This window comes from Talpa occidentalis, unplaced genomic scaffold (assembly GCF_014898055.3).
Source record: "Talpa occidentalis isolate TD23 unplaced genomic scaffold, MPIMG_talOcc4v2.1 talOcc4.14, whole genome shotgun sequence".
Taxonomy (NCBI): Eukaryota; Metazoa; Chordata; class Mammalia; order Eulipotyphla; family Talpidae; genus Talpa; species Talpa occidentalis.
Window position 1 is genome coordinate 27588173 of NW_023601433.1, and position 20007 is coordinate 27608179.

Below are 20007 nucleotides of genomic sequence, written 5' to 3' on the forward strand. Positions count from 1 at the left end.
CAGGGTGAGCTACTCCCCATCTCACTGCAGGACCCTGAGATCTTGACTCTTCTCCTTCAAACCCTGTGGTCTCTCTCCTCCCCTGACAGCAGGACAGAGAGGGACACGGGTCATCATTGAGGTCATTTTGAGAACACAGCATCTATGTCCTCCAAAGGCATCTATGGGGTGATGCTGGGAGAGACAAGAAGGATCCTGATGCTGAGAGATGGTGGAGCTGATGGCCACATCCCCAAGGGTCACAGACCTGTGCCCACAGCATGAGCTCTGCTCAGGAAGAATGTGAAGTTCCAGAGTTCCAAGGAATTACCTTCAGCAGTGACCTGCCTCCTGGTCCCATGGAGGGAGCAGGACTCCTGTCAGGATTGAGGATAATCAGGAAACACCTGACTTTAGTGGAGGCTGGAGAGAGAGGACTGAATCCCATGGAGGGTGCAGACTGGGTGCAGTTGGGCACTGAAGTGCTTTCATGAGGTCTGCAGCAGAGCAATTATGGAGCACATCGAGTTTCTCTAATGAGGTATTTTCTCAGCTTTTGGAACCCAAAATGGCTCCACATCTGCCCACAGCACTTTCTAGGAACTGAGCACGGACATCTACTGGGAGTTCAGCTACAGGAATGCGGGAGAGTGGATGCTGACCTGGGAAAATGTGGACCCCACCTTGTCTCAAACTTGTGGGGGACCCACCTCTAATGCTTTGGTTGGGTGGGGAGCAGTTCACTGGACACACTGAATCTCCACAGCAGACATAGTGACTAAGTGACCCTGTCCCAGGCCCTGACCTTAGCTGGGTCAGAGGACATCAGACCTGCACGCCTGATGACTGTCCCGCAATTGCACAGCTCTGAGGGGAAAGTTCAAGAGCATCCTGGGACCTGGCTGACTCCCAAGGGGGCAGGAGGGGAGTGGGCGCTGGTTTTGAGGAGGCTGGACAAGGAACAAAGGAGCAGGACAAAATGGACATCAGGGCTGGGTCCTGCAGAGAGCCCCGACACCAGGGCCCCAGAGCTACCGGGTTATAGATGCTCCCCCACTCTCCCCAGTATCAGACCTGCCGTGACTGAGGATGCACAGTCTCTTGTCCCGAACAAGATCTGTCACAGACCTCTCTGGTGGGAGAATTCCTCCAGTCATTCCTCTGCAGGAGAGGGAGTCAGAGGACTAACATGCCTCACACGCTAACCCCACATGCATCACATACATCCATGCCCACCCAGGGCTGTGGGATTATCATTTGGAACAATATGACAGAGTAGCCTCTCTGGATGACAGGCAGAATGTAGACGTGATGACATGAATGTACAAGGGAGGCAGAGGAAGGTCATTCTCTGTCCTGTTAATGGTGCCCAACCAGGGAGGGAGCTGCCACTGCCCGTGCCAGGTCAGACGGGGAACAAGTGCCCATGATACATGATTCTCATGGTCAAGGTTATGACAGGGACTGGGGCAGTAGGAGACCACAGACAGCCCTTGACCTGGAAAAGTGACTGCTGAGCAGTGCGGAGGACAGGTGAGCTCACTTCTTTAACACAAGATCATCCTCTCTGATCTGTTTCAAAGTCCCATCCCCAATGATCCAGCCACAAGATAAGGAACAAGTGAGACATTTTACTGAATATTCTCCCAGGACCCTGTCCCCCCAGCAACCCCTCCCACAGCTCACCTCTCTCGACACCCCTGTCACATGGAGACTCACTTCTAGGAGGTCGAGAGTATGCACAGGACCCAAGAAACTAGTGATGCCTCTTCACTGTCATGCTAACAACTCCCATGGAAAAGGAAGAATGTTCTATGGGACCGGAGAGGACCCTGGAGACCATGGGCATCGCTCTACACTGTGACCCCAGAAGGAGCAGGCAGGGGGAGAGACAGTCTCGGGCCCCAGGGGACGGTTCACTGCCTGGGTGCTGGAGACAGGCCCCTGGGAGGAGGGTCAGACCCTGAGGGGAGGTAAGCACAAGGCAGCAGGTTCAGCCCTGGTGCTGGTGATGCCAGAGACAGAGGGTCCTAGAGGAGTGACTGCTGACACCCTGAGAGCAGAGGTCTTGGTGTGTACATGTCACTTTTCCTGGGCTTCAATAACAGAGAAGCACACACTGGGGGTTCAAAGGAGAGACTAGTGACCCACAGCACCGAGTTATCATCTGAGCTCAAGTTGTGATTAGGGTAGTGTGATTGCTGTGAGGAGAATCTGGTCCAGTTGTGTGTGCACCTTGTGGAGCTTAGTTGGCATTGTCAGTGTCCTTGGCTTGAATTTGACCTCCGTCTTCACAGGTGCTTCCTTTGCGATTGTGCTCAAATTTTCCTTTTCATCAGAAAAGCAGTCAAACGGGACTCGGGTCCCACCCTGCTCCCATTACTTTCCTTAGCTAGTTCCATCTGCAGTGATCTGGACCCAAATAGGCCCATTCTGACCTGGGAGTTAGAGCATCAATAGGAATTCTTTAGTGATCCAATTCAACCCGCAACACTGTGTCCTCCTCAGTCAGGCCCTCACTTACTGGGGGTGGACTCTGCTGGTGGGAGGTTACCACCAAGCTCCCAGGAGTCAGGTGGGCAGGACTGAAGGCCCAGAATGACCATGGTCCACCCCTCCTGGACATCCAGGCTCCACCCTGCTCCCACCATCTCATATGGACAAATATCTGACTTGACAGGGAGACCTCCAGCCTCCCGGTGAGGACAAAAGTGGGAAGAGAACCCCAAATCTCATTTGGAGTGGGGTTCAGGGCATTTGCAGTGTTGCTCGTGTCCGCAGAACACACTTACTGTTTCTCCTCTATCCTCAGGTCCTGTGTCTCTACTCAGCTCAACTCTGCTATGACTGTGGCGACCCTCAGAGTCCACTGCACACCCCTGTGTCTCTCTGCTCATGGAGGGATCAGAATCTAGGGGCCTTCCTGTCTTTTTTCACAGAGTTCCTTCCCCTCAGCTTACCAGCCCCATCCTGAGCCCCTTCAAGCCTCTCCTGCCCACCAGCCTCCATGCTCTCCTCTGTGCAGACCACACACACTAGCTCAGCCTGGAGCAGGACAGGTGTCCAGATTGTGAAAAGATAGGCACAGTCATGTAGAATGAGGGTCATCAGCATGAAAAACTCTAGCATGACAAGGGGATGAAAGAGCATTCATTGCAGAGTCTGAACAAGCATGTAGCGTCTCTGCTCAGGTTCTGTCCAGACACCCCTAATATCTCTGTGATGGACAACCTCAGTCATGTCCCGGGGTTGGAAGGCCCAGTGAGCAGGACAGGAGGAAGGAGGATGCCCTTCTGAGGCCTGTGCACAGGTCACACAGAATCTGTGCATGTGTGTGTGTGTGCGTGTGTGCGTGTGTTTGGCAGGAAATGTTTCTTATGTCAGTGTCCCATCTACATTTTTTGTGTGCTTTTGAGTCACTCCCCTCCTCATGTCTTCTGTGAGAAAAGGTCAGGGGGACTGGAAGGAACACAGAAAATATTGCATGTCCATAATGTTATCAAGCCCCATGCACAGCACTTCATATTATTAAACTGTTGAAGCGCAAATGTGTGACCAGCACCCCATTTCACAATGTTCCACAGCTGGAGCGGCAGAGGCCTGGAGGACAAGCAGCTTGTCTGAGGTCAGACCAAAAAGTGGCCCATCCAGCAACAAATTCTTCTGACCCCAGAGTCCTGGTCTTCATCCATCCTGGGGCCTCCCATTTGCCCTCAATGCTCAGACGGCCCTGCTCCTGAGGTGACACTTCTCCTGTTCTAAAAGCTAGGACTGATCTCTGACTTTGCAGTCAGCACTGTCCAATCAAAATAGTTAGAACTACCCAAGTATTTAAATTATCCCAGCAGCTTCGTTTTAAAGATCAGAAGAAACAGGTGGAATTGGTGTCCATAACATACTGTTGTTTACCTCAGTTATTGAAAAATATTTTAATTTTATGATATATTCAATATGCTCTATTATGATTTTCATGAATTTTATGCAATCTCTCAAATTGGGTGATTTTCAGAACCTCAGAGTGTCTCTGTGTGGACCAGCACACCTCATGCTCCAGTTGGCTGGTGGCCAGCACACAGCAGGTGGATGCCTGAGGTTCTAGAAGCGACTGTCCCTGAAGTTTCACTTATAACCAGGGGCAATGGAGGTGCCCTGACCCAGAGGCCTCGCTGGGGAGGAATGACAGCTCCACTGTCTACCTGAACCAGGTTATTGAAATCCCTGAGGAATGAGGGAACGAGGGAATTTTACTGACATGTGTCCACACTACTTCTGTTCTCACAGGCAAGGATTAAATACAACCCTAATCTCAGATGAGCCATCTGAGCCATCCCACATCTTTTTACCGTTAGTCATTGCAAGATATGATAATGTCCTTGTGAATTGTTTAATCAGTATTGGAATAAGTATCCGTTCCTGCGGGTAGATCATTCCATAAACCTCATGTAGATCTACAAGAAGAGGCTGATCATAAGGCATATTCTACTGAGCTTGGACAACTAAATAGCCGAGTTCAATTTCTGGGTTGCCTGGTCGTTACCAGCCACATTTATAAAGAAACTGATGAACAGGAGCGGGAGGTAGAGGGTGCAAACCAGGGAGGGAAGAGCACAAGGGACTGTGGTGATGGTTCATGGGTGATTTGGTGTGGGGGGAATTTTATGAGGATTACATCTGATAGGAGAAATCAAACATAAAAAATGAACAACGTAAAAATAAAGAAATTAATATATTTTTTTAAAAAGAAGAAACTGATAGACATGCCAGAGAGTTATCATGTCACATTCCTCCAGCCCACCTGAGGGATCCAGATGGTGCCCTCCCGGCCAGCTCTTGTGCGGTCCCTCTACACATCAGCCTTCCTGAGGGGTGCAGGGCGGGGTCTCAATGTGGTTTTATTTACATTTCTACAACAGCCAACATGAACCTTCTGTGCTTTTTGCCAGCTCTGTGTCATCTTCTGGAATATTAGACCTTTCCAGGACAACGGTGGCTTCTTGAGTGTGTGCTCTCCAGACACCGTCCATCTTCTGTTTTTGGCGATATCATCCTCTTCTAAAATGATTGCAAAAGAAATGATTTTACCTTTAATGAGATGCAATTTACCAAACTATCTTTTACAAATCATAGTTTACCATGGAGAATTCTTGCCTAGCACTAGAGTCTAATGAATTCTCTCTGCATTTTTCTCAAAAATAGAAAAAAACAAAAGACCCGTCTGACGGGTTCTCGCCAGATTTGTGGATGGTGATGGAATCCGGACTCTTACACATGGTTGACCATGGGCTCCACACTCTGGCTTCAAGCCCAGCCCAGCCTGAGTGTGTTGTCCTCACTAGAGAGGGACGCCAAGGGCATAAAATGAAGTGTGGGGCCTCCCCGGTGGCGCAGCGGTTGAGCGCTGGGTTGCGAAGTTGCCAGCGGCCTCTGTGGTGCCAGTTCGATCCCCGGCTGCTCCCCGGCCACCGGATGAGGGTCCCATATGGCACGCAGACCTCTCCTGCCGCCCGTTGCTCCCCTCAGCAGTGTACTTTGGTCCTTCTGCCTGTTCTGCTCCCCGCTCTGGCTCTGGCTCTGGTGAATTTTCTCACCCTCCCACGCTTCTGACTGTACCCAGTGCATGTATAAACAAACAAAAAATAAATAAATAAATAAATAAATAAATAAATAAAATAAAATGTAGTGTGAGTGTGTGTGGGGGTGTGTGTGCTGTGGACACAGGAAACACTGTCTCACAAGTCACTGACAGGTTAGTCTCTAGTGCAGGTAATCTGTCTGGGGTTCATGTCACATCTTACAGAAGCTGAGTACTTTTCTATACTTAAGATCTGCTAGCAGGCAACAGGAAGTAAGTGGGTTTGCATTCTACCTGAGGATAAGAGAGGCCCTGATTGCACATCCCAACTGCAGGCTCAGAAACAGTTCCTGGGACATCTCCACCACAGCCTGCAGTCTAGCCCTGCACTCCTTGATATTATCTGCCCAGGTGCTGGCCCTAGGCATCAGCCCACACACAAACCAGGGAGCAGGCTGGGCTTGGCCTTCAGCTCAGCACAGGGGATGCATCAGGGGCTGTGCCCTCTGGGAATGACCCTCATCCTCACACTCACCTCTCTTCCCCTCTCCTCTTGCAGGTTCAGTGGTCACTGCTGAGCTAAGTCAACCACGGGCAGTCTCTGTGACCTTGGTAGAGATGGTCAAGATCAACTGCCAAGGAATAAACAGTTATGCTAGCTGGTACCAGCAGAAGCACAGCCACACACCTGTGCTGCTCATTGATAAGTTAAATGCCAGGCCTTCGGGTATCCCTGGGGCCGACTCTCAAGCCCCAGCTCTGGCTGACTGCCACCCTGACCATCAGCGGGGCCCAGACAATGTCAGGCTGCCTACTACTGTCAGGTGTGGGATGAGGATAGCAATCAACCCACAGTGAAATGGGGCCATGGAGAAGTGAGACACAAACCCCTTCCTCATCTGGCCACACTCTCCTGCAGCCCCAGGAGAATGGAGACACAGCCATGAGCAGCTTTGTCCTGGGTCCAGATCTGAGGTCCCCTGGCTCCCCCTCCACCAGCTCCCAGGCAGCATCAGCACTGGGCAGATCAGGAGAAGTGAGAACCACAGGATGAGGCTGCCATGTGCTTTCTTGACCACAGCAGTTGTGGGCATTGAGGACCCAGGTGGAAGGACTGAGGGGACAGAGAAGAGCAAGTGCAGAGAGAGACCTCGGGGCTGTGCTCAGATTCCCAAGGGTGCTGGGGAGCCCAGGGGTGAGGGAGGAACAGGATGGGCTGCAGGGATGCCTGCCCTGAGACACAGAGGGAGCTGCCGACGTCACGCACAGGCACGCACTTTCTCTGTCACATAAATATTGAACTGTTTCCAGTGATATACAGAATAAAGATATTTTAAAATGCTTAGAAATGAACACAGATCTCCAGTGGCACACAAGGAATCATTCACAATTCCTGGCAATAATCAAAACCATCCTCTAGAGAATTATGGAAATAGGGACCACTTACACAGAAAAAAATCAATGATCCGGGCCTCCTCAGTGGCGCAGCGGTTGAGCACTGGGTTGCGAAGCTGCCCGCGGCCTCTGCGGCGCCGGTTCGATCCCCGGCTGCTCCCCGGCCACCGGAGGAGGGTCCCACATGGCGCGCAGACCTCTCCTGCCACCCGCTGCTCCCCTCAGCAGTATACTTCGGTCCTTCTGCCTGCTCTGCTCCCCGCTCTGGCTCTGGTGAATTCTCTCACCCTCCCGCGCTTCTGACTGTACCCAGTGCATGTATAAACAAAACAAACAAACAAACCAGCAAACAAATAAATAAAGCATGCCTCTATTAAAAAAAAAAAAACCAATGATCCCAAACTGGTCTTGAAATTGCCCACCGTGTTTGTACACAAAGAGACTAAATAAATGATTATGACTATTCCCATTTGCTCCTGGGAGTAGGAACATAACAATTATACCCCAAGTAAAAGCTACAATTAAACAGGGCAGTACCTGACATTCTAACAAAGCATCCCCCAGGCTCAATAACTGACAATGATAAGACACCGGGAGCAAAATTAAAGCCACAAAAGACAATATCAATTGTTTGATACAGGAGAAGGAGACGGTGTTGAGTGTATGAAGAGCAAAGAGACAATATATAAGCGGGACAGCACAGGATGAAGCAGATGTGGAAAAAATGCAGATGTGAGGATGGTGGTTAAGATCCCTAAGACGATGAAAGAAGAAACGATCCTAATTTTCACCAGGTTTATTTTTTCTAATGTAACAAAAAGACAGAGTTAATCATCAGCTGACCAATAAGAAAAAACCTCTTCAGGCAGAAGGAATCATACCAGAGAAAATCTGAATCTTCAAGAAGGAATGAAAAGAATCAGAAATATACCTGCATAGATAAGATACTGTTGCTGAATTCTCTTAAAAAGACATGTTACAGGGCTACCCTGGTGGCACAGCGGTTGAACACTGGGCTTCGAAGCTGCCTGCAGCCTCTGCAGAGACGGTTCCATCCCTGTCTGCTGGTGAGGGTCCCATATGGCACACAGACCTCTCCTGCTGCGCCCGCTGCTCCCCTCAGTGTACTTTGGTCAATCTGCCTGTTGTGTTCACCTTCTGTCTCTGGTGAATACTTTCATTCCCCACATATCTGTCAGTACCCCACTACTTGTATGCATAAATAATAAATAAATATTTTATATATATATACATATCAATGACCACTTTCATTGTAAATAATCAAAATATCACAATTAAGAGCAGAGACTTCCTCCCTGGTGGTGCAGCAGTTGAGCGCTGGGTTGGGAAGCTGCCCTGAGACACTACAGCGCCGGTTCAATCCCCAGACACCGGGCGAGGGTCCCACATGGTGCATAGACCTGTCCTGCCACCCGCTGCTCCCCTCAGCAGTGTACTTCATCCATCTGCCTGTTCTGCTCTGGTGAATTCTCTCACCCGCAGGTGCTTCTGATTGTACACAGTGCTTGTATAAATAAATAAATAAATAAATAAATAAATAAATAAATAAATAAATAAATAAATCTTTAAATAAAAATAAAAGAGCAGAGGCTTGCAATTGAATTGAAAAGCTATGCCAAAGAATGGGCTGCCCAGAATATACCAACAGTAAATACAAAGTCAAAAATCTTAGTGCCAGTTCAGACTAGGCTGAGGTAGAAACCCTTCAACACAAACTGAGAAACACATGGTGATAAAAACACTGGTAAACACTCATGAATAGTGACGTGGTGAGTGCATTTGAGGTTCAGGTTAGGAAATACCAGGAGCTCCTGGTGGTGATCAGCCTCCCCTTGCTGTGGAGGGGAGGCTTCCACTGGAATCTGAGGTGACATGAAGGCAGGGGCCACTAGAGCATCAGGCAGGTTCCAGAATTTTCAATTTTTCAAATGAACAAATCACCCAGGCTAGGGCACTTAACCTGTGGGATGTGCTTCAAAAATTTGATGTGCCCTGCACTCCTATGACCATATTCTACCTTGCTGCGCTCTGCCAGGAGGTCAGGGCATCACAGCTGGCACAGGGGAGGGCTGGACTCTGTTCAAAACTGTCTCCTTGGACAGGGGCTCTGGGGTGACTGGCAAGGAGGTTTCTGGGATGAGCTCTCCTCCACCAGCAGGGGGCAGCAGAGCTGCAGGCAGGAGCCCCAGGACAACGTGGGCTGCCCAGGAGCCTCAGTGGGACCAACCTGCCCTGGGACCTGGGAACCAGAACAGCTTCAGAGGAACTCAGCACAGCCAGGCCTTCCCCCAGGCTGTAGTGACCATATTCTGAGGGTGAGAATCACAGTGTGATGCCAGGACACTAATGGGTTAGGGTCCAAGGGGCATCACCTGGGAAATGCAGCCATAGAACCTGTGCCCAGGGAGCTGACCCTCTCTGCTGGCATATCAGGGACACCGTCACTACTGCCCATCTTACCACCTTTCCCTCCTCCCGGCTGACTGGGATCTCGGGCTATACCTACATTGCTCAGGATATCAGGAGGGGCAGGCCTGCTTCTTGGGACACCCTGGGCCCTGGATGGAGATCTGTGGCCTCAGTTAAGAGACCCTCTCCAGAGTGAAGTGGATTCTCCCTTCTCTGGTCACAGTCTGGTCACCAGGGCTGTCCCTGGTCATTGAGTTCAGGATCAACGTGCCCTGGGTAACCCCTGAACATTCAGTCCCCTGAGCTCTCCCTCTGTGCAAAGACCATGACCCTGGTGGCCTTCAGACACCATGGAGTCTAAACAGAGTTTCTTTGCCAGGTCTGGATTTCAAAAGCTTCACATCTTATATAAAACAGTAGTGAAATCCTAATTTGGCCGCACACGTAGTGTGAACTCTGTTCCCACAGCTCCCTCCTCAATTCTGCAAAGTCCACCCCACGTGTGTTTTCCTCACTAGAGAGAGTGATGAGGGTTGTCCCAAAACAGAGGGTGGTCCAGGGTACAAATGGAAGATTGTTTGTGTGTGTGTGTGTGTGTGAGTGTGTGAGAGAGAGAGACAGAGAGAGCGAGAGAGAGTGTGAGAGTGTGTTGTGTCCACAGGTCTTAGAATCTCTAGTGCAGACTGGGAACTAGGTTGAACTTCAGGTCTTCTATGAACTGAGCTCTGTCTGTTCCTCAGGGGCCCTAGCAAAGCCACAGGGAGGTAGGAAGTAGATTTGCATGCCACCCGAGGATAAGAGAGGCCCTGAACACCCATCCCAGCTGCAGGCTTAGACGCTGATCCTGCAACATCAGCACCATGGCCTGGAGCCCTCTCCTGCTCCCCCTCCTCATTATCTGCACAGGTGCTGCCTTAAGGATCAGCCCACACAGACACCAGGGAACAGCCTGGCCTGACCTTCTGCTCAGCACAGGGGATGCAGCAGGGGCTGTTTCCTCTGGGAATGACCCTCATCCTCACACTCACCTCTCTTCTCCTCTCCTCTTGCAGGTTCAGCGGTCACTGCTGAGCCGAGTCAACCACAGTCAGTCTCTGTGGCCTTGGGACAGACGGTCACGATCACCTGCCAAGGAATAAACATTTATGCTAGCTGGTATCAGCAGAAGCCCAGCCAGGCCCCTGTGATGCTCTTTAGTAGTAATGGCGACAGGCCTTCAGGGATACCTGCCCGATTCTCAGGCTCTAGCTCAGGGAGCACAGCCACCCTGACCATCAGCGGGGCCCAGGCTGAGGATGAGGCTGACTATTTCTGCCTGTCACCAGACAGCAGTTATAATCATCCCACAGTGACATGGAGCCAAGGGGAAGTGAGACAAAAACCCCGTCCCCATCTGGGTCACGCACTCCTCCAGTCCCAGGAGGAGGAGAAACAGGCAAAAGGAGGTGACCTGGGTCCAAGTCCTTTGTCCCACCCCAGCTCTCAGGCATTCTCTGCAGATGTGAATGCTGAGTGGATTTGGGACTGCAGGAAGGGGCTCCAGGTGTTTCCTTGACCACAGAGTTGTGGGGATTGAGGACCAAGGTGGAAAGACTGAGAGGGCAGAGCACGAGGACCTGCAGAGACAGCTCTGGAGTTGAGCAAAGATTCTAAAGCACAGATGAGCACAGGGGTGAGGGAGGAAGAGGATGGGCAGGAGGAATAACCTCCCTGAGACTTCAGAGGGAGCTCCTTTTATGGAGCGCACACACATACACACACACACATGCGCGGAAACACACCTGTGCCACACACACAGGCACACACACACACAACTGTACACACACAGGCACACACAGTCATTTTTGCTTCTTCCCTGTTCAGAAGAGACAGATCCTATTAAGGCATTGGTTGCCTGTCAGGAGTGCTTTGACCACTAGTAGGACAATTTGCCCAAAATTTAGGCTGCTCTGGACCCTCGGAGGGTGTAAACAAGCAAGTTGAGAGCAAGGACTGAATGTGTCCAGGGAATTTACAGATCAAAATGTAAGGGAAAAAGATAATAATGACAGGTCCCCAGCATCTAGCACAGGACATTCATAAATTTTGGCATTTATCAAAAACTTTCTGTGAAGATTTAGAAATACATTAGCCCTGATAATACAAACCTCAATGAGCCCATCCTGACAGTGAAATGTTCAGGATGTCATGTATCTAGATACAGAGACCATTATCATAAAAATGTTCCCTTGTTGTGAGTTAAGTAGATGAGTGAACTTGCTAAATAAGACACGGGACACATTAAAATATGAGCACAACTGACATTCTAGCAATAAACATGATACTTTCTGAGATGTAATAATACAATTGAAGACATTGGCAAAAAATCACTGATGCAAATGTAAAGATTACTGAGCTCTATGATGTAACCATCTAATACGTTGTTTGATACTCAGAGAAAAGAAAAAAGTGAGAAAATGACCAGTTATGTGAGGTGCAGGAGAATATCAAGGGACCAAATGTGTGTAGGTGATGACACTAGGGAGAAAGCCGGGTAAGAAAGGAGGCTAGAACAAATATTTGGAAAAAGAAAATATATTTTTATTTAATATAAAAATATATTTTTATAAAAATGTATTTTTATTTAGTATTAAATGACTCTGTTAATAAACACAGTTTGGTATTTAGCAAACCAAGAGCTAAAGGGAAAAGAGGAAAACAGCTCTACCCACGCCGGAAGGAACAGTTTAGGGAGAGACTCCCCAGTAGAGACTCAGAAAGACTCATCTGCTCAGGAACAAACACAAGAACAGAATCCTCACGACAACGATGCAGCATGTGATGGGCAGAAAACGGCGAAGCTTCTAAATGAGACAAACCCTGAGCATCTGTCCCTGCAGCTGCTCTCACAGGCACCAGGGGTTTGGCGGGTCCCATGAAGCAGAGCTCATGAGGGAAAGGACAGCTCCACTCTCCACGCATATCTGGGTACTGAGGCTCCAGCAATGAGGGAATGTTGTAACTCGTGTCCACACTGATCCCTGCTCAAAGACAAGACATTCAGTACAATGACACATTTCAACATGGTGTCAGCACCCAACACTTGTTTTCTGATCAGTGAAAGGAATGACAAGGGTTCTTGAGAATTATTTCTAATTGGTGCAGAATCCCTTTCAGAGAGAAGGTCAATCATGTAAATCTCATGAAAAATCATATTGGAATCGATCTATATAGTGGCTGATCATCAGGAAATGTCTCTGAAGTCGGATGACGTGTCCTTCTTCATAGAGAGATCTTTGCCAAGTTCCAAGCACTAACTCTTTAGGAAAGTCCGTTCTCCCAGGATGGTACTAACAACTGGCAACACGCTGCACTGAGAACCAGAATGGAAGGTTGAGGACTGGCCTTGAAGAGCCAGCAGCCCCTGGAGACTCTGAGGGGCACCTAGAGGGGAGAAGGCATCAGGAGAAGGCCTTTGTGGTGTGTTAACATGGGAACAGGATGGACAGACCTTAGGTCTGTGGCCCTGTCAAGTCTTAGTCACCTCTTTACACACAACTGGGATGGCAGCACATCAGGGATGTCTATGCCCAGGGGCACAGGAGTCTCTCAGGGGGTGCAGGTGCAGCGTCTCATCATGTGTCAGTGAGTCACATTGTACATTTTCAGCAGCAGGAGCCCGAGCTCAAATATATTTATTCAGGACAATTGGAGAGAGTGCACACATCACAGGCTATACCATAGAAAGAATTTCTCCTGGGCTTACCTGATAGTTCTCCAATCAGAGACCTTGACCTCATTGGAAAGGATCCTCATCCCTAAATATCAGGAAAGGAGCCTGACACGTGGAGCTTGTCCAAGGTCTCAGGTCCCCTTGTCCTATCACATAGAGAGCAGACGATGGTCCCCACCTCTGTGCACAGACATTTGTCAGGGAATCAGATTCCAGCTCCGTGAGCAGCTGAGTGTTTACTGCATAGACGCAGGGAGGACAGATGCCTGAATACAGAAGCTGGGTCCTGAAAGGAGAGGCCAGGAGGCCTGGGATGAGGGAAGGAAGAAAACATGATGCCCAGTGAGTGGAGGTCAGGAGGGTGAATTTTATGGGCTCTGAGTGGGAATTCTAGCCTACCCATTACTTCTTGGGTATTTAGAGGGTCAGTTACACTCACCAGTTTCTTCTTTTAGAAGATGGGAGCAGAGGGTTATTCTGAGTGTCTGGTGAGGGGCCCTTATCACACTCACCCAGGGCCTGGTCTCCATCAGGGTCAGAAGCAGTCATGCTGGTGACTGTCAGCACATGCAGGATGACATTCATCCTGGGCACCAGGGGGCGCTGTGGTCCTGCCTTGAGGCCACAAACCAGTTCAGACACAGGGCTGTGCTCAAGTGCACTGGACATGACTGATGCTCCCTTTGAAGACACTTCTGCTGTACAACCAGCTCCCACAATACCGCACACCTTGTCTTTCTTCTGACCTCAGGAAATCAGCAGCTTGATGCCCTTTTGCTCAGGACCAAGAAAAGACAGAGAAACAAACCCTGGGGACTGGAGAGAGATTTGCATTGGCTGCCCCGCCTCATTGCACTGCAGACAGAGAGAATAACACAGAAGCATGGAGAGGCCAGTGCAGCTGGGCAGCCTCAGGGCAGAGCTCCTGGAAGCCTTCACCATGGCCTGGGTATCCTTCCACCTCCTGCCCCTCATGGTCTCCACAAGTCAAAGCAGCCCAGACACTCAGGGGTCCCCCTTCACAGTATTTCCCACTGTGCACAGCCCATAGGGCTGTCTCCCCATTGTCATTCAGCATGGTTCTTGCATTTTCTGTTCCAGGTCTCTGCGCTGTGGCTATGCTGACCAGCCCCCTTCTGCATCTGCCTCCCTGGGACCCTCAGAGAAATTCACATGCACAGAGACACCGGGTTCTGGGTGGAGTGACTGCAGACACCCGAGAACAGAGGTTTTGGAGTGACCAGTCAGTTTCTTTGGGCTTTAATAACAGAGAAGCACACACTGGGTGTTCACAAAAGAGATGGAGTAACTCACAGCACTGAGGTTATCATCTGAGCTCAAGCCCACACAGCAAAATGTTTTTACCTCTCTTAGCTATGATCTTGCAGGAAGGGGGATGCAGACACCTGCAACAGCTGAAACCCCAAGATAACCGGCCCAGGGGGCACCCTGGAGTGACTGAACTGATTAAAAGTGACAGGTTTCGCTATAATGATCAGTACTCAGCCCAGGCTGGAGACTTAGAATCATAAGAAGACATGTGTCCTGTGCACCTGCATGAATGGGAAAGAGAAGGGTGACTCCCCACAACAACACTGTCTTGCCTGTTAGACGTGTGGTGCAGACAATCAAATGCCCATCCTTGGTAAGAGGATAACAGACCTGGTACGTTCATAATGTAGACTGTTATTCAGCCATACACTGTGTGTAGTTCTGCCATAGGCCACTACATGGAAGAACCTAGAACACATTGTACAGTGAAGGAGTCACTCACAAGACCACATGTATACTCATTTCAGGATCCTGAATAGAGAATTGTATAGATACGGAAAAATACAGCATTTTTTTTAGAACTGCGGTGCATGGAGGCAAGAGCAAGCAATGAGGGATGGGGTGCCTTTTAGTAATGAAATATTGTTAGTAGGTGGAAACATTGTTAATTAGCACATATCTGTAGATACCACAATACATTGAATTTACATGTGCACTTGCTACAGTCCAGTGTGTTGGAACTACACCTCCATAATGCAATATAAACACAATAAGCACACTCTTTTTAAGTCATGAGCATGTAACTCAAAAACAAGTTTCTCACCAGAGAGATAAATTATAGTCCTTATTTTATTCCATAATAACACATTGTGTGCAGATGATGGTGTACAAAAGTGTGAAGACTCCCTCCTGGCTGTGATCCTGTGTGAGAGTCAAGTGGGAACATTCCCAATGCCCCAGGAAATGCCTCTTCAGAGCCCTGAGTGGGGCTCCATCTCCTGTGTCTGTTCATGCAGGCAAGTTGTCATATTTGGTCCCCCAGATAATGTACGAAAGTCAACTATGCACATTTTATAAAGAAAAACCAGATTTTCCTCCAAGCACTGTGCCGACAAGTTTCAGAACTGCTGTGTGATCTGTAGGGACTGAGGTCACGGAGGGGTGGTGGAATCTTCCATGACTCCAAGTGGCATCCACACTGATGATAGATTATTACATCTTCATCTCTTATCAACTACTAAAGCCTGAGCAGGAGATTGAAGAGCTTGTCTGCACTGCATCCCCAGGACCTGAGCAATCATCAGGGAAATTCCAGGACAAAGATCAGGAAAAGACCACTCTAGCTCCATCAGTCTGGACTGTTTTATCCTGGAGTTACTGACCAGCCCCAAAGAGAGGTGGGAGCTGCACCCACCTGCCTGAGCTTCCCCAGATACCACCCAGCAGTGTTCCCTCAGGCAGTGGGAGCAACTGTCAGGGAGAAGCTGTCTCCATTTGTGGGCCCCAAACTTGGCCCTTTGCCAGGATTTCCCCTCCCTCAGCCCAGGCTCTTTCTGGTTCACCCAGAATAGTGTCATTTCTGACCTTGGCCCTCCCAGGTCCTGCTCTTCCCAATTATCCAAAGGTGAACTTGAGAACTTCAGTCACTTTCTCTAGGCCTCTTCCCTTCTGGAATAAGTGCACCCCTTCCTTCTGTGCCAGCTAAAGTGGGGAAAGTCACCCATGGGGCCCTAGAGATGTGACCCAGGACCAGAGGTGTGGGAAATGCAGGTTTTCCTTCTTCAGTGACCTGCAAACTCTTTCCAGAGTTTGGTAAATTTCATACCATCCCTCAGGCGTGAAAGTCCCACTTCTCATCTCGCTAGCATTTGGGGCCCCTATTTTCTACTTTGCCGATCAGATGGCACATGGGGACACCCTCTCCTCAGGTCACTTTCGCATTTCCAGAAGACGCATGACAAGCTCCTGCCCCTGTTCCTGCCGTCCTACATCCTCCTCACACATGTGTTGGTCCCGCTCAGTCTCTTTCCTCAGTGGTTGTGTCTTCACTGTGTGTGATCACATTTCCTAGTATCCTCTCTGCACTCGCTGGTCATCGGAGATGTCTTTGCTAATCTTTTCTCTTGCTTGTTACTTGTTTATTTAATGCTGTGGAGGAGGTTTTATAAAACAAAAGATTGGAGTTTTGATGAGTGTATTCATCTTCCTTTCATACATTACGCTTCCGTTATTTACACTTTCATTCCAAACGTGTCTCCTGTAGATTCTTTAAACCTAAACAAGAGCTATTGCTTGAGGTTACATGACCCAGTTCCCTGTGTGGGCATGAAATTGGGCCTCTAACCCTCTGTCCCCACAGCTCCCTCCTGTAGTCTGCAAACTCCGTCGTGTGTGTTCTCCTCACTAGAGAGAGTGATGAAGGTTGCCCCAAACCAGAGGCGTGGTCCAGGGCACAGATGGAAGTATTTGTGTGTGTGCGTGTGTGTGTGTGTGTGTGAGCCTGTGTTGTGTGCACAGGAAACACTGTCTCAAAAGCCACACAAAGGGTCTTAGAATGTCTAGTACAGACCAGGCACTAGGTTGCACTTCAGAGTCTTCTATGAGCTGAGCTCTGTCTGTTCTTCAGAGCCCCTAGCAAGGCCACAGGGAGGTAGGAAGTAGATTTGCATGCCACTCGAGGATAAGAGAGGCCCTGAGCACCCATCCCAGCTGAAGGCTTAGAAGCTGATCCTGAGATATCTGCACCAGGCCTGGAGCCCTCTCCTGCTCCCCCTCCTCATTATCTGCACAGGTGCTGGCCCTAGGGATCAGCCCACAAAGACACCAGGGAGCAGAGTGGCCTGACCTTCAGCTCAGCACAGGGGATGCAGCAGGGGCTGTGTCCTCTGGGAATGACCCTCATCCTCACACTCACCTCACTTCTCCTCTCCTTTTGCAGGTTCAGTGGTCACTGCTGAGCTGAGTCAGCCACAGTCAGTCTCTGTGTCCTTGGGTCAGATGGCCACGATCACCTGCCAAGGAATAAACACTGCTGCTCAGTGATTCCAGCAGAAGCCCGGCCAGGCCCCTGTCTAGCTCACTTTTGTTAGTGGTAATAATGTTCACAGGCCTTCAGGGATCCCTGACCAATTCTCAGGCTCTTCCTCAGGCAGCACGGCCACCCTGACCATCAGCGGGGCCCTGGCTGAGGATGAGGCTGACTATTACTGCCTGTCACTAGACAGCAGTTACAATCGTCCACAGTGACATGGGCCCATGAGGAAGTGAGCCATCCTGACAGTGAAATATTCTAGATGCCAAATAACTAGTTATGGAGACTATTATATTGAAAATATTCCCTTTGTAAGAGAAGCCGATGAGGGAACATGCTAAATAAAACACAGGACATATTGAAATATGAGCACAGTTGATATTCTAGCAATAAACATGACACTTTCTGAGATATAATAATACAATGGAAGGCACTGGCAGAAAATTACTTGATGCAAATGTAAAAATTACTGAACTTTGTGATAACAGCCTAAAATGTTGTTTGATACTCAGAGAAAGGAGAAAAGTGAAAAAACAACCAGTTATATGAGGTACAAGAGGCTATCAAATCAAGGTACCAAATATCTGTAACGATGGCACTAAGGAGAACTTGGGGAAGGAATGGCGGCTAGAACAAATATTTGGAAAAGAAAATATATTTGAGAAATGACCAAATATTTTATCAAATATTCCAAATTTGATAAAAGCTATTAATACACAGAGCTTGGTATTTAGCAAATCAAGAGCTCAAAGGGAAAAGAGGAACACAGCTCTACCCACGCTGGAAGGAACAGTTTAGGGAGAGACTCCCCAGTGGAGACCCAGAAAGACTCATTTGCTCAAGGACAAACATGAGAACAGAATCCTCATGAAAACAGTGCAAACACAAGACAGAGCAGAAAATGACGAAGCTTCTAAATGAGAAAAACCCTGAGCATCTGTCCTGCAGCTGTTCTCACAGGCGCCAGGAGGTATGGCAGGTCCCATGAAGCAGAGCTCATGAAGGGAAGGACAGCTCCACTCTCCATGAATATCCGGGTACTGAGTCTCCAGCAATGAGGGAATGTTGTAACACGTGTCCACGCTGATCCCTGCTCAAAGACAAGACATTCAGTACAATGACACATTTCAACATGGTGTCAGCACCCAACACTTGTATTCTGCATCAGTGAAAGGAATGACAAGTGTTCTTGAGAATTACTACTATTGTGGTGCAGAATTCCTTTCAGAGAGAAGGTCAATCCTGTAAATCTCATGAAAAAGTATTTTGGAATTGATCTACATGGTGGCTGACCATTAGGAAATGTCACTGAAATTGGATGACTTGTCCTTCTTCATAGAGAGATCATTGCCAAGTTCCCAAGCACAGGTTGTTTAGGAAAGACCATTCTCCCAGGGTGGTGCTAACAACTGGCCACACACTGCACGGAGACTCAGCAGGGAAGGTTGAGGACTGGTCCTGAGGAGCCAGCAGGTCCTGGAAACTCTGAGGGGCACCTAGAGGGGAGTAGGCACCAGGGGAAGGCTTTGTGGGGTGTAATCTGGGAACAGGATGGTTAGGCCTGAGGTCCGTGATCCTGCCCAGAGTTAGTCACCTATTTACACACAACTGGGAGAGCAGTGTGTCAAGGGTCTCTGTGCCCAGGGGCAGAGAGGCCTCTCAGGGCATCCAGGTACACCGTCTCAGCATGTGCATTTTCAGCAGCAGAGGCCTGAGGAGAGTTATAGTTGTTCAGGACTTTAGGGGAAAGTGCACACATCACAGGCTATACCCTAGAAAGAAATTCTCCTGGGCTTACCTGACTGTCCTCCAATGCAGAGACCATGACCTCATTGGAAAGAATCCTCATCCTAAAATATCAGGAAAGGAGCCTGACACATGGAGCCTGACAAAGGTCTCAGGTCCCCTTGTCCTGTCACAGAGAGAACAGACGAGGGTCGCCACCTCTGTGCACAGACATTTTACAGGGAATCAGATTCCGGCACCGTGAGCAGCACCGTGAGTGTTCACTGCATAGACAAAGGGAGGACAGACTCCTGAATATAGAAGCTGGGATCCATGCCAGGAGGCCTGGCATGAGGAAATGAGGAAAACATCATTCCCAGTGAGGGGAGACCAGGAGGTTGAATTATGGGCTCTGAGTGGGAATTCTAGCCTACCCATTACTGCTTGGGTATTTAAAGAAAATCACTTACACTCACCAGTTTCCTCTTTTAGTAGACGGGAGCAGAGGGTTATTCCGAGTGTCTGGTGAGGGGCCCATGTCACACTCATCCAGGGCCTGATCTCCAGGCTCAGAAGCAGTCATGCTGGTGACTGTCAGCACAAGCAGGATGACATTCATCCTGGGCACCAGTGGGCACTGTGGTCCTGGCTTGGGGTCACAAACCAGTCCAGATACTGGACTGTGCTCAGGTACACTGGACAAGACCGATGCTCCCTTTGAAGACACTTCTGTGGTAAAACCTACTCCCACAATGCCCCACACCTGGTCCTTCTGACCTCAGGAAATAAGCAGGTTTGCTCAGTTCTCAGATAAGACAGAGACACAAACCCTGGGGAATGGAGAGAGATTTGTATTGGCTGCCCCGCCTCATTGCACTACAGACAGAGAGA

The 20007-nt window shown here is 49.2% G+C and overlaps 1 long non-coding RNA gene across 2 annotated transcripts; it reads right to left on the reverse strand.

The window, feature by feature from the left end:
* Nucleotides 1-14834: 14834 nt before the first annotated feature.
* LOC119244473 (uncharacterized) lies at nt 14835-19395 on the reverse strand. 2 transcript variants are annotated; one of them, XR_008551753.1, is made up of 4 exons: nt 19190-19395; nt 18350-18481; nt 17275-17371; nt 14835-16508 (listed from the first exon to the last, which is right to left on the reverse strand). It is a non-coding gene; the product is annotated as an uncharacterized LOC119244473 (long non-coding RNA). The 2 variants fall into 2 exon arrangements; XR_005125054.2 differs by having other exon boundaries at nt 14835-17371.
* Nucleotides 19396-20007: the final 612 nt, after the last annotated feature.